This window comes from Narcine bancroftii, chromosome 6, assembly GCF_036971445.1.
Source record: "Narcine bancroftii isolate sNarBan1 chromosome 6, sNarBan1.hap1, whole genome shotgun sequence".
NCBI lineage: Eukaryota > Metazoa > Chordata > Chondrichthyes > Torpediniformes > Narcinidae > Narcine > Narcine bancroftii.
Window position 1 is genome coordinate 82,140,380 of NC_091474.1, and position 11,192 is coordinate 82,151,571.

An 11,192-nucleotide genomic window follows, 5' to 3' on the forward strand; every position below is an offset into this window, starting at 1 on the left:
CCCTTCAGTGGGCCCCAGCCTTCCCTTCCCCATACCCTTCAGTGGGCCCCAGGCGTCCCTTCCCCATACCTTTCAGTGGGTCCCAGCCTTCCCGTCCCCATACCCTTCAGTGGGCCCCAGCCTTCCCGTCCCCATACCCTTCAGTGGGCCCCAGCCTTCCCTTCCCCATACCCTTCAGTGAGCCCCAGCCTTCCCTTCCCCATACCCTTCAGTGGGCCCCAGCCTTCCCTACCCCATACCCTTCAGTGGGCCCCAGCCTTCCCTTCCCCATACCCTTCAGTGGGCCCCAGCCTTCCCTTCCCCATACCCTTCAGTGGGTCCCAGCCTTCCCTTCCCCATACCCTTCAGTGGGCCCCAGCCTTCCCTTCCCCATACCCTTCAGTGGGCCCCAGCCTTCCTTTCCCCATGCCCTTCAGTGGGCCCCAGCCTTCCCTTCCCCATACCCTTCAGTGGGCCCCAGCCTTCCCTTCCCCATATCCTTCAGTGGGCCCCAGACTTCCCTTCCCCATAGCCTTCAGTGGGCCCCACCCTTCCCTTCCCCATACCCTTCAGTGGGACCCAGCCTTCCCTTCCCCACATCCTTCAGTGGGCCCCAGCCTTCCCTTCCCCATACCCTTCAGTGGGCCCCAGCCTTCCCGTCCCCATACCCTTCAGTGGGCCCCAGCCTTCCCTTCCCCATACCCTTCAGTGGGCCACAGCCTTCCCTTCGCCATACCCTTTAGTGGGCCCCAGCCTTCCCTTCCCCACATCCTTCAGTGGCCCCAGCCTTCCCTTCCCCATACCCTTCAGTGGGCCCCAGCCTTCCCGTCCCCATACCCTTCAGTGGACCCCAGCCTTCCCTTCCCCATACCCTTCAGTGGGCCCCAGCCTTCCCTTCGCCATACCCTTTAGTGGGCCCCAGCCTTCCCTTCCCCATACCATTCAGTGGGCCCCAGCCTTCCCGTCCCCATACCCTTCAGTGGGCCTCAGCCTTCCCTTCCCCATACCCTTCAGTGGGCCTCAGCCTTCCTTTCCCCATACCCTTCAGTGGTCCCCAGCCTTCCCTTCCCCATACCCTTCAGTGGGCCCCAGCCTTCCCTTCCCCACACCCTTCAGTGGGCCCCAGCCTTCCCTTCCCCATACCCTTCAGTGGGCCCCAGCCTTCCCTTCCCCATACCCTTCAGTGGGCCCCAGCCTTCCCTTCCCCATACCCTTCAGTGGGCCCCAGGCGTCCCTTCCCCATACCTTTCAGTGGGTCCCAGCCTTCCCGTCCCCATACCCTTCAGTGGGCCCCAGCCTTCCCGTCCCCATACCCTTCAGTGGGCCCCAGCCTTCCCTTCCCCATACCCTTCAGTGGGCCTCAGCCTTCCCTTCCCCATACCCTTCAGTGGTCCCCAGCCTTCCCTTCCCCATACCCTTCAGTGGGCCCCAGCTTTCCCTTCCCCATACCCTTCAGTGGGCCCCAGCCTTCCCTTCCCCATACCCTTCAGTGGGCCCCAGCCTTCCCTTCCCCATTCTCTTCAGTGGGCCCCAGCCTTCCCTTCCCCATTCTCTTCAGTGGGCACCAGACTTCCCTTCTCCATACCCTTCAGTGGGCCCCAGCCTTCCCTTCCCCACACCCTTCAGTGGGCCCCAGCCTTCCCTTCCCCATACCCTTCAGTGGGCCCCAGCCTTCCCTTCCCCACACCCTTCAGTGGGCCCCAGCCTTCCCTTCCCCATACCCTTCAGTGGGCCCCAGCCTTCCCTTCCCCATACCCTTCAGTGGGCCCCAGGCGTCCCTTCCCCATACCTTTCAGTGGGTCCCAGCCTTCCTGTCCCCATACCCTTCAGTGGGCCCCAGCCTTCCCGTCCCCATACCCTTCAGTGGGCCCCAGCCTTCCCTTCCCCATACCCTTCAGTGAGCCCCAGCCTTCCCTTCCCCATACCCTTCAGTGGGCCCCAGCCTTCCCTACCCCATACCCTTCAGTGGGCCCCAGCCTTCCCTTCCCCATACCCTTCAGTGGGCCCCAGCCTTCCCTTCCCCATACCCTTCAGTGGGTCCCAGCCTTCCCTTCCCCATACCCTTCAGTGGGCCCCAGCCTTCCCTTCCCCATACCTTTCAGTGGGCCCCAGCCTTCCTTTCCCCATACCCTTCAGTGGGCCCAAGCCTTCCCTTCCCCATACCCTTCAGTGGGCCCCAGCCTTCCCTTCCCCATACCCTTCCGTGGGCCCCAGCCTTCCCTTCCCCATACCCTTCCGTGGGCCCCAGTCTTCCCTTCCCCATACCCTTCAGTGGGCCCCAGCCTTGTCCCCCATACCTTTCAGTGGGCCCCAGCCTTCCCTTCCCCATACCCTTCAGTGGGCCCCAGCCTTCCCTTCCCCATACCCTTCAGTGGGCCCCAGCCTTCCCTTCCCCATAGCCTTCAGTGGGCCCCACCCTTCCCTTCCCCATAGCCTTCAGTGGGCCCCAGCCTTCCCCATACCCTTCAGTGGGCCCCAGCCTTCCCTTCCCCATACCCTTCAGTGGGCCCCAGCCTTCCCTTCCCCATAGCCTTCAGTGGGCCCCACCCTTCCCTTCCCCATACCCTTCAGTGGGACCCAGCCTTCCCTTCCCCACATCCTTCAGTGGGCCCCAGCCTTCCCTTCCCCATACCCTTCAGTGGGCCCCAGCCTTCCCGTCCCCATACCCTTCAGTGGGCCCCAGCCTTCCCTTCCCCATACCCTTCAGTGGGCCCCAGCCTTCCCTTCGCCATACCCTTTAGTGGGCCCCAGCCTTCCCTTCCCCATACCATTCAGTGGGCCCCAGCCTTCCCGTCCCCATACCCTTCAGTGGGCCTCAGCCTTCCCTTCCCCATACCCTTCAGTGGGCCTCAGCCTTCCTTTCCCCATACCCTTCAGTGGTCCCCAGCCTTCCCTTCCCCATACCCTTCAGTGGGCCACAGCCTTCCCTTCCCCACACCCTTCAGTGGGCCCCAACCTTCCCTTCCCCATACCCTTCAGTGGGCCCCAGCCTTCCCTTCCCCATACCCTTCAGTGGGCCCCAGGCGTCCCTTCCCCATACCTTTCAGTGGGTCCCAGCCTTCCCGTCCCCATACCCTTCAGTTGGCCCCAGCCTTCCCGTCCCCATACCCTTCAGTGGGCCCCAGCCTTCCCTTCCCCATACCCTTCAGTGAGCCACAGCCTTCCCTTCCCCATACCCTTTAGTGGGCCCCAGCCTTCCCTACCACATACCCTTCAGTGGGCCCCAGCCTTCCCTTCCCCATACCCTTCAGTGGGTCCCAGCCTTCCCTTCCCCATACCCTTCAGTGGGCCCCAGCCTTCCCTTCCCCATACCCTTCAGTGGGCCCCAGCCTTCCTTTCCCCATACCCTTCAGTGGGCCCCAGCCTTCCCTTCCCCATACCCTTCAGTGGGCCCCAGCCTTCCCTTCCCCATACCCTTCAGTGGGCCCCAGCCTTCCCTTCCCCATACCCTTCAGTGGGCCCCAGCCTTCCCTTCCCCATAGCCTTCAGTGGGCCCCAGCCTTCCCTTCCCCATAGCCTTCAGTGGGCCCCAGCCTTCCCTTCCCCATAGCCTTCAGTGGGCCCCAGCCTTCCCTTCCCCATACCCTTCAGTGGGCCCCAGCCTTCCCTTCCCCATACCCTTCAGTGGGCCCCAGCCTTCCCTTCCCCATAGCCTTCAGTGGGCCCCACCCTTCCCTTCCTCATACCCTTCAGTGGGACCCATCCTTCCCTTCCCCACATCCTTCAGTGGGCCCCAGCCTTCCCTTCCCCATACCCTTCAGTGGGCCCCAGCCTTCCCGTCCCCATACCCTTCAGTGGGCCCCAGCCTTCCCTTCCCCATACCCTTCAGTGGGCCCCAGCCTTCCCTTCGCAATACCCTTTAGTGGGCCCCAGCCTTCCCTTCCCCATACCATTCAGTGGGCCCCAGCCTTCCCGTCCCCATACCCTTCAGTGGGCCTCAGCCTTCCCTTCCCCATACCCTTCAGTGGGCCTCAGCCTTCCCTTCCCCATACCCTTCAGTGGTCCCCAGCCTTCCCTTCCCCATACCTTTCTGTGGGTCCCAGCCTGTCTTCCCATTCACACACCACTTTAAGTCATCCCTCTGCCACTGGTGCTCTGTGATTAGTCAGGGATTGCTTAAAGTCATCTGTGAGTGGAAAGAAAAAGCGGGAGAACCACTGCCTTATTTAGATTACAATGCACCCACTTTAATGTTAGACAGGGACATCGTCCGACACACGCAAGGGATCATCAAGAACTAGCCTAGCCCTGTGGGAAAGGACCACAGTTGAGAGCCCTCCCATTACTGAGGGTCTGAGACTGAGGGGGAAGCCTCTCAAACAACAGTGGGGAGAAGCGAACAGGTGCCACGGTCGTGGTAGTGGTGTATTTCAGACTCGGAATTTATTGTTATGAGCATATCATGAAATTTGTTATTTTTCGGCGACATCTTAGTGCAAATGTTGATTTAAACCAGTTTTATAATAATAAATTAAAAAAATAACAAAATAGTTCATGAAAAGTAAGGCAGTGTCTTTGGTTCATTGATTATTCAGGAATCTGATGGCAGAGGGGAAGAAGCTGTCCTTGTGCTGCTGAATGCTTGTCTTTATGCTCCTGTACCTTTTTCCCAGTTGGTAGCAGAGTAAAGAGGCCCTGGCCTGGGTGGTGGGGGTCTTTGAGGACAGAGGCTGCTTCTTTAGACATTGCCTCTTGTAGATGACCTTGATGGAGTGTAGGCTTGTACCTGTGACGTCGCAGGTCGAGTTAACAACCCTCTGGAGTTTATTCTTATCCTGAGAATCGGCATCTCCAGATAATGATGCAACCAGCCGGAATGCTCTCCATGGTACATCTATGGTGGTTTATGAAAGTCTTTCGTGACGTACCAAATCTACTCACGCACCTCACAAAGTATAGCCGCTGGCGAGTCGCCTTTATGATTGCATCAACACGGAGGCTCCACGACAAATCCTCGGAGATGACACCCAGGAATTTGAAGTTTTTCACCCTCTCCACTACTGAGCCATCGATGAGGACTAGGTCTTTAGAGAACAAATGTAACAATGCACATTGATGGGAATGTATAGATATGATTGACCCTATGGATGTGAAAAGTCTTTGAATGGTTTTTTTGTAAATAATTTATTATGAATAAAGTCTGTTTTCCCCCTCCCCATTCTTTCACTCATCTACACATTAGAAGCAATTTAGTTGCCAGTTTGCACGCCACAAATAATTTTGACAATCCTCTTTACCCTTGCAATTGCTTAAGATACACTTGCCTTTCTTTAGTGTCCATCCTATCTCGGCACACTATCTAAGTATGCTTTGAAACCAATTAAGTACTTACATTTTTGAAGATGGGCATTGTTTTTTAAATTTTTTTAATTTTCAATTTAATTGTAATTGGTGCCTGGGCGGCTTCATTTTAGGTCTTGTGTCCATAATATTTCCGAGAAGAAACAATTCTGGACTTAATGGCAATTGCTTCCTCATAATCTGGTTTAATAACAGATTCTTCCAGAAAGGTTTCAGTTTAAAGCAGTGGTTCTCAACCTTTTTCTTTCCACTCACATACCACTTTAAATAATCCCTGTACCATCGGTGCTCTGTAATTAGTAAGGGATTGCTTAAGGTGGGATGTGAGTGGGAAGCGAAGGTTGAGAACCACTGGTCTAGACTCAATTGTTACTGAAATATTTTGCTTGAGAAAAATTGTCATTGGCCCATTTCCTTTGGAGCTATGAAACCATGCACATAATGAATCAATTAAGGACGATTAAAAGTGGTTTTCAAACTTTTTCTTCCACCCACATTACCACCTTAAGCAATCCCTTACTAATCACAGAGCACCGATGGCATAGTGATTACTTAAAGTGGCATGTGAGTAGAAATAAAAAGGTTGAGATCTACTGGTATAGAGTATGACCAGGTAGAATGTAAAAAGGTACCTGCTTCTTCTCCACATCTAAAACATGTATTAGAATTTAATTTGTGCAACTTCGGCAGAGTAAGATGTAGCTGATGCAAAAATTGCACCTGCTTATAATTTTACATTAATTGTACTTGTCGTGCAATCCGACATAAATCAGACCAGGTCCTTTCATTAATACAAATATTCAAGTCTGATTTTCATCTTTGTTTTGATTTGTATATCTATCGCTTAGGAGTAGAAAGTACAAAGTGAATTTCTTTGTGATCCCCTTTTAAATTAGAATCTCCATTTCACTGTACTCTGGTAAAAATTGTGGTCGATCCTAATTCATCTTTTTTTTAAAAAAAAGCTCTTTACTGAAAGTAGCACAAGATTGTATTATGGATACTGCATTTATTTTTTTAACTGTTAGAATGACATTAATTGCCCTTGTACATTGCAATCTTCTACATATCTGATCCCTTTACAAGACCATGCATGTAGAATTAAAATGTCCATAGTTAGAGGAATTATTCTATTTTAATCAAGGGCCTTTTTGGAGTAATTTTTTTCCTTGAACCAATTATTCAGTTTGTGCCAAATATTCAAAATGGTGCCTCCCTTTCAGCAGAAATATATTTAGTATCCCATTTGTATATAAAGTCTTCTGCCACTCTCTCTGTGACTTTGTGCAGTTCAATTTCCACCCATGAAGGGTTGTCTTGCCCAGTAATAATATTTGAAATTTGGGAGTTGTGAACCTCCCACATTTTCAAGTTAAATTTTCCATTGAGATTCTAGCTATCTTGCCTTTCCAAAGAAATTTCCTAATTAATTTGTTCAAGTTATGAAAAAAATTCTGCGGTAATGGTATTGGAAGAGTCTGGAAAGATATTGTAATTTTAATACAATTTACCCTTCCATTTGATGTTATTGGAAGAGTCACCCATTTACTTAAATCTTCTTCAACTTTCTTAAGCAAGGGAGATAGTTCAATTGATACAAGATTTTTATATTATTATCTACTTTGATCCCCATTTATTGACCATCTGAATTGTGTGTTTCTTTTTATTCTGTTTAGTCCCCATTCAAGATAAAATGTCACTCTTATTCCAATTTATTTGACTAATTTAGATTTTACTGAGCAGATAGAATTGAATGCTCCCTTTATTCAACTGGAAATAGAGGAGGCATTGAATTCACTACAAATTAATGTCCCCCAGCGAAGATGGCTTTCCAGTGGAATTTTACAAAGAATTTAATGTCTCTTTTTATGGAGGAATTGAATCAGGTGACTGAAGATGGGTGTAGGATAGTGCAGACGGGATGTGCACAGAAAGCTCCCATTAATATCATGGGATTTCACAATGTCATTATTAGTTGAGTTTTTAATAGTAATGACTGGATGAACAGTATACCCTTCCTCAATATTGTACCTTGTTGGGGGGTGGGGGGGTGGCTTGGGAGGGGGGGGGGGAGAAAAAGTCACTCTATATGTGTGAAAAAGAAATAGTGTATATCATGGCTAATGTGATTTATGGTGTGAAAAATAAATAAATAAATAAAAAATATAGAGAAAAAAAAATTGTACCTTGTTGTCCCTTAGGGGTATAATTGGCTGGACATCAGAACAATAAGCACAGAAACAGACCCGCAAGGATTTATAAGTATTGGCAGAAGTACAGACAGTAGGGAAAGTCAGCGGGCTTTGTGAGGGGAAGGTCAGGCCTCATGAGTTTTTGAGGAAGTAACAAAAGAAATTGGTGTGGGTGGGGCAGTAGATGTGGTTTAAATGGATTTTAGTAAGGCACATGACAAAGGAGACTCGTTCAGAAAGTAGTGAGGCGAGGGATCCATGGAACCTTGGCTGTGTAGACACAGAATTGGCTTGTATGTAGAAAGCAGAGAGTAGTAGTGGGCAGGAAGTATCCTGCCTGGAGGTCCGTGATAAGTGGAGTTCTGCAGGGATCTGTTCTGGGACCCCTGCTCTTCGTGATTTTTCTAAATGATCTGGGTGATTCAAAGGTTGGAGGCGGTTACCTGGACGAATCAAAGGTTGGAGGAGTTCCAGATAGTGTTGAAGGTTGTCATAGGTTACAAAAGGATGTAGACAGGATGAAGCGTTGGGTGGAAAAGTGGCCGATGGAGTTCAATCCGGATAAGTGTGAGGTGATGCATTTTAGATTTTTTAAAATTTAGACATACAGCACGGTAACAGGCCCCTTTGTCCCACGAGTGCTGCCACCCATTTTACACCCCATTAATCTACACCCCAGGTACGTTTTTGGAAAGTCAAACTTGAAGGCAGAGTACATGGTTAATAGTAGGTGTGTCCAGAGGACCCCAAAAACCAGCAATAATAGATATGCACCACAACACAGGGTTACTTAAACAAAAGTAGTTTTAAATTATATTTGAATAAGAAAACAGAATTAAACTCTAACTTATTACTTAACCTAATTACTTAACCAACCTAACCTACTTAATTTCCCCCCCCCCCACCCCCCCTAATGCTAGGCACGAGTGTGTGTAATGTATATTTAAGATTAGAAAAGTTATTTGAATCACAGTCCAATCTCATTGGTTGCAGGCGATTCTTGTACTGTGGACAGATGTTAGCATTAACAAAATTCACCAGTCTTTGGTGTTTAACAGGCAAGTGGTTACCACTCAGGAGGGTTCTTGCTGGTTTTCAGACAGAGATTTCTTTTCCAGGACATCCATAACTGATTCCTTCTCAATCAGTCTTGCTGACAAAACTTGCCCCCTTCAGGTTTGTGTAGATGATCCTCTTTCTGTAGGACACCTTTCAGACCGCCAGCCTTCTCCTTTGACCATGCAGCCTTCCAAAGTTTGCCAGCTTGTCTTCTGGAACAGATTTCTGTGTCTCTCCTCTCTGTTTCACACTCTCCCTCTCTGAGAGCAAAACTGTTCCGGCCTGCCTTCAAAGATCACATGCTCTCCCAGGCTGCCATTGCTACTTTGTTGCTCCTCTGAAAAAGTCCTGCAAATATTGTGGTTTAAAATGTTTGTGTGCAACCTGCTCTAGCAATTCCTCCCAAACCACCTCTAAATACTCTGTCATAGTAGGATACTTAATGTGGAAGAACAGAGGGATCTTGGGGTCCAAATCCATAGATCTCTCAATGTGACTGTAGAGATTGATGGGGCAGTTAAATAAGGCCTATGGTGTGCTGGGCTTTATTGGTCAGGGGATGGAGTTCAGGAGTTGAGGTAACGTTGCAGCTTGATCAATCTCTGGTGAGACCACACTGAGAATATTGTGTTCAGTTCTGATGACTTAATTATAGGAAAGATGTGGGAGCTGTGGAGAAGGTGCAAAGATTTCCCAGGATGTTGCCTGAATTGGAAAATGTCTTTCAAGGCAAGGTTGACAGAACTTGGGGTTTTCTCTTTGGAGTGAAGAAGGATGAGAGGTGACTTAATAGAGGTCTACAAGATCTTGAGAAGCATAGATAAGGAAGACAACCAGCACCTTTATCCCAGGGCGAGATTAGTAAACATCAGAGGACATCTGTACAAAGGGTGACATGGGGAGCAGTGCAGGAAGTGCAATGCTGTTACAGCGCCAGCGATAGAGACTGTGGTTCAAATCCTGCACTGCCTGTACATTCTCTCAGCATCTGAATGAGTTTCCCCCTGGAGTTCCTCTCACTGTTCAAAACCTACTGGGGTCGTAGGTCAATTGGGTGGCACAGGGTCATGGATCGAAAGGGCCTGTAACCATGCTGTATGTCTTTATTTTAAAAAAGTGAAGGGTGACATCAGGGGTAAGTTTTTTTAAACACCGAGTTGTGGTTGCCTGGGGTGGTGGTGGAGGCTGGAACAATCAGGGCATTTGAGACTCTTGGATAAGCACATGAATGAAAGAAAAATAGAGGGTTTTGAGATAGGGAGGGTTTCATTTTTATTTTGTTTGGTATATATGGGTCAGCACAACATTGAGGGTTGAAGGGCCTGTGCTATGCTGTAATGTTCTATGTCCTTTGGTTGTTAGTGAGGACAATGAACCACATATTCCCTAATCCTACATTAATCCCATTTTATTCTTTCATATTCACCTACACACTCTTTGCAAAACCTCACAACCTGCACGTCTTTGAAACATGCAGGGGAAGCGGAGAACCTGGTTAGGGCGGGGAAATCCCCACAGGCACAGGGAAAACATGCCAACTCCACAATGACAGCCCCAGGGGTCAGCGATGAACTTGGGTCACTGGAGCTGAGGCAGCCACTTTGCAACTGCATCGCTTTGGCGCCCTCTACAGAGCAGTTTTCCCCGAGCACTGCATCAATTTTAAATTTAGACATATAGGACATTTTGGCCCTACAAGTAAGTCTGTGCTGCCCAATTTACACCCCATTAACCTAAACCCCCATACTCAAGTTTGAATTCCACACTCTGTACAGTGTTTGTACGTTCTCCCCATTTCTGTGTGGATTTTACCCAGGGTCTCTGGTTTCCTCCTACCATTTGAAACATACCAGGGGTGTAAATTGGGTGGCACAGATTCGTAGGGCCAAAATTGCCTGTTACTGTGCTGTCTAAATTTAATTTTTAAAAAAATGTAAATGGTTGTAGTGTTGAAACAGGCTCACGCTCAACTTGGCCATGCTGACCAAAACGTCCCACACACTGGCCCCACCTGCCTGCATTTGGCCCTTATCCATCTAAACCCATCCTATCCATATCTATTTGACTTGCTGAGTGTCTCCAGCATTGTTCTTGCTATCCACGTATTGATCCAATTTTTTTTAAACCACCTCCATCAACCCATTCCATACACTCACCACCCTTTTTTTTAAAAAAAAGTTACCCCTCTGGTTCCTGTGAAATGTCTCCACCTTCACCTTAAACCTCTGATTACCAATTTCCCTCTCTAAATCTGGTCTTTTGGTGATTTGATGAGATCACCCCATCTCCTCATGTTGTGCAGTGAATTTGCATACTGCAAGATTTAGCACACAGTTGTAAGTCAACGGATAGCTACTGATGTTGGCTGATAGATAAATGCTGATAAGGATATTGGGAATTAATTTGAAGTCTCCCATAGTTTAGAAGTGAGATGATTTATGAACACACAAGACCATGTAGATCTAGTTCAGGTGGATGTGGAGTGTAGAACCAGTTGATATTTAAAAACAAGGTTTTTCCCATTAAGAATTTTTTCTTCGAGGATCAGGAGTCTTTGGTTCTTCTTCAAAAGTGTGATGGGAAGCAGAGGTTTGGGATATTTTTAAGGCACTGGTAAAGATTTTTGATGAGATGATTAGTGGTGACTTGGGGAAGAAAGCT

At 49.0% G+C, this 11,192-nt stretch overlaps 1 protein-coding gene across 1 annotated transcript in view; it reads left to right on the forward strand.

Annotated features, from left to right (window-relative positions):
- The window catches only part of dnajb12a (DnaJ heat shock protein family (Hsp40) member B12a), a 352,456-nt gene extending 342,975 nt beyond the window's left edge, over positions 1-9,481 (forward strand). The window contains exon 9 of the mRNA XM_069885545.1: positions 9,469-9,481. The gene's annotated coding sequence lies outside the window, so the exon portion shown is untranslated. The remainder of the gene's footprint in view (positions 1-9,468) is intronic.
- The last annotated feature ends 1,711 nt before the right edge of the window (positions 9,482-11,192 follow it).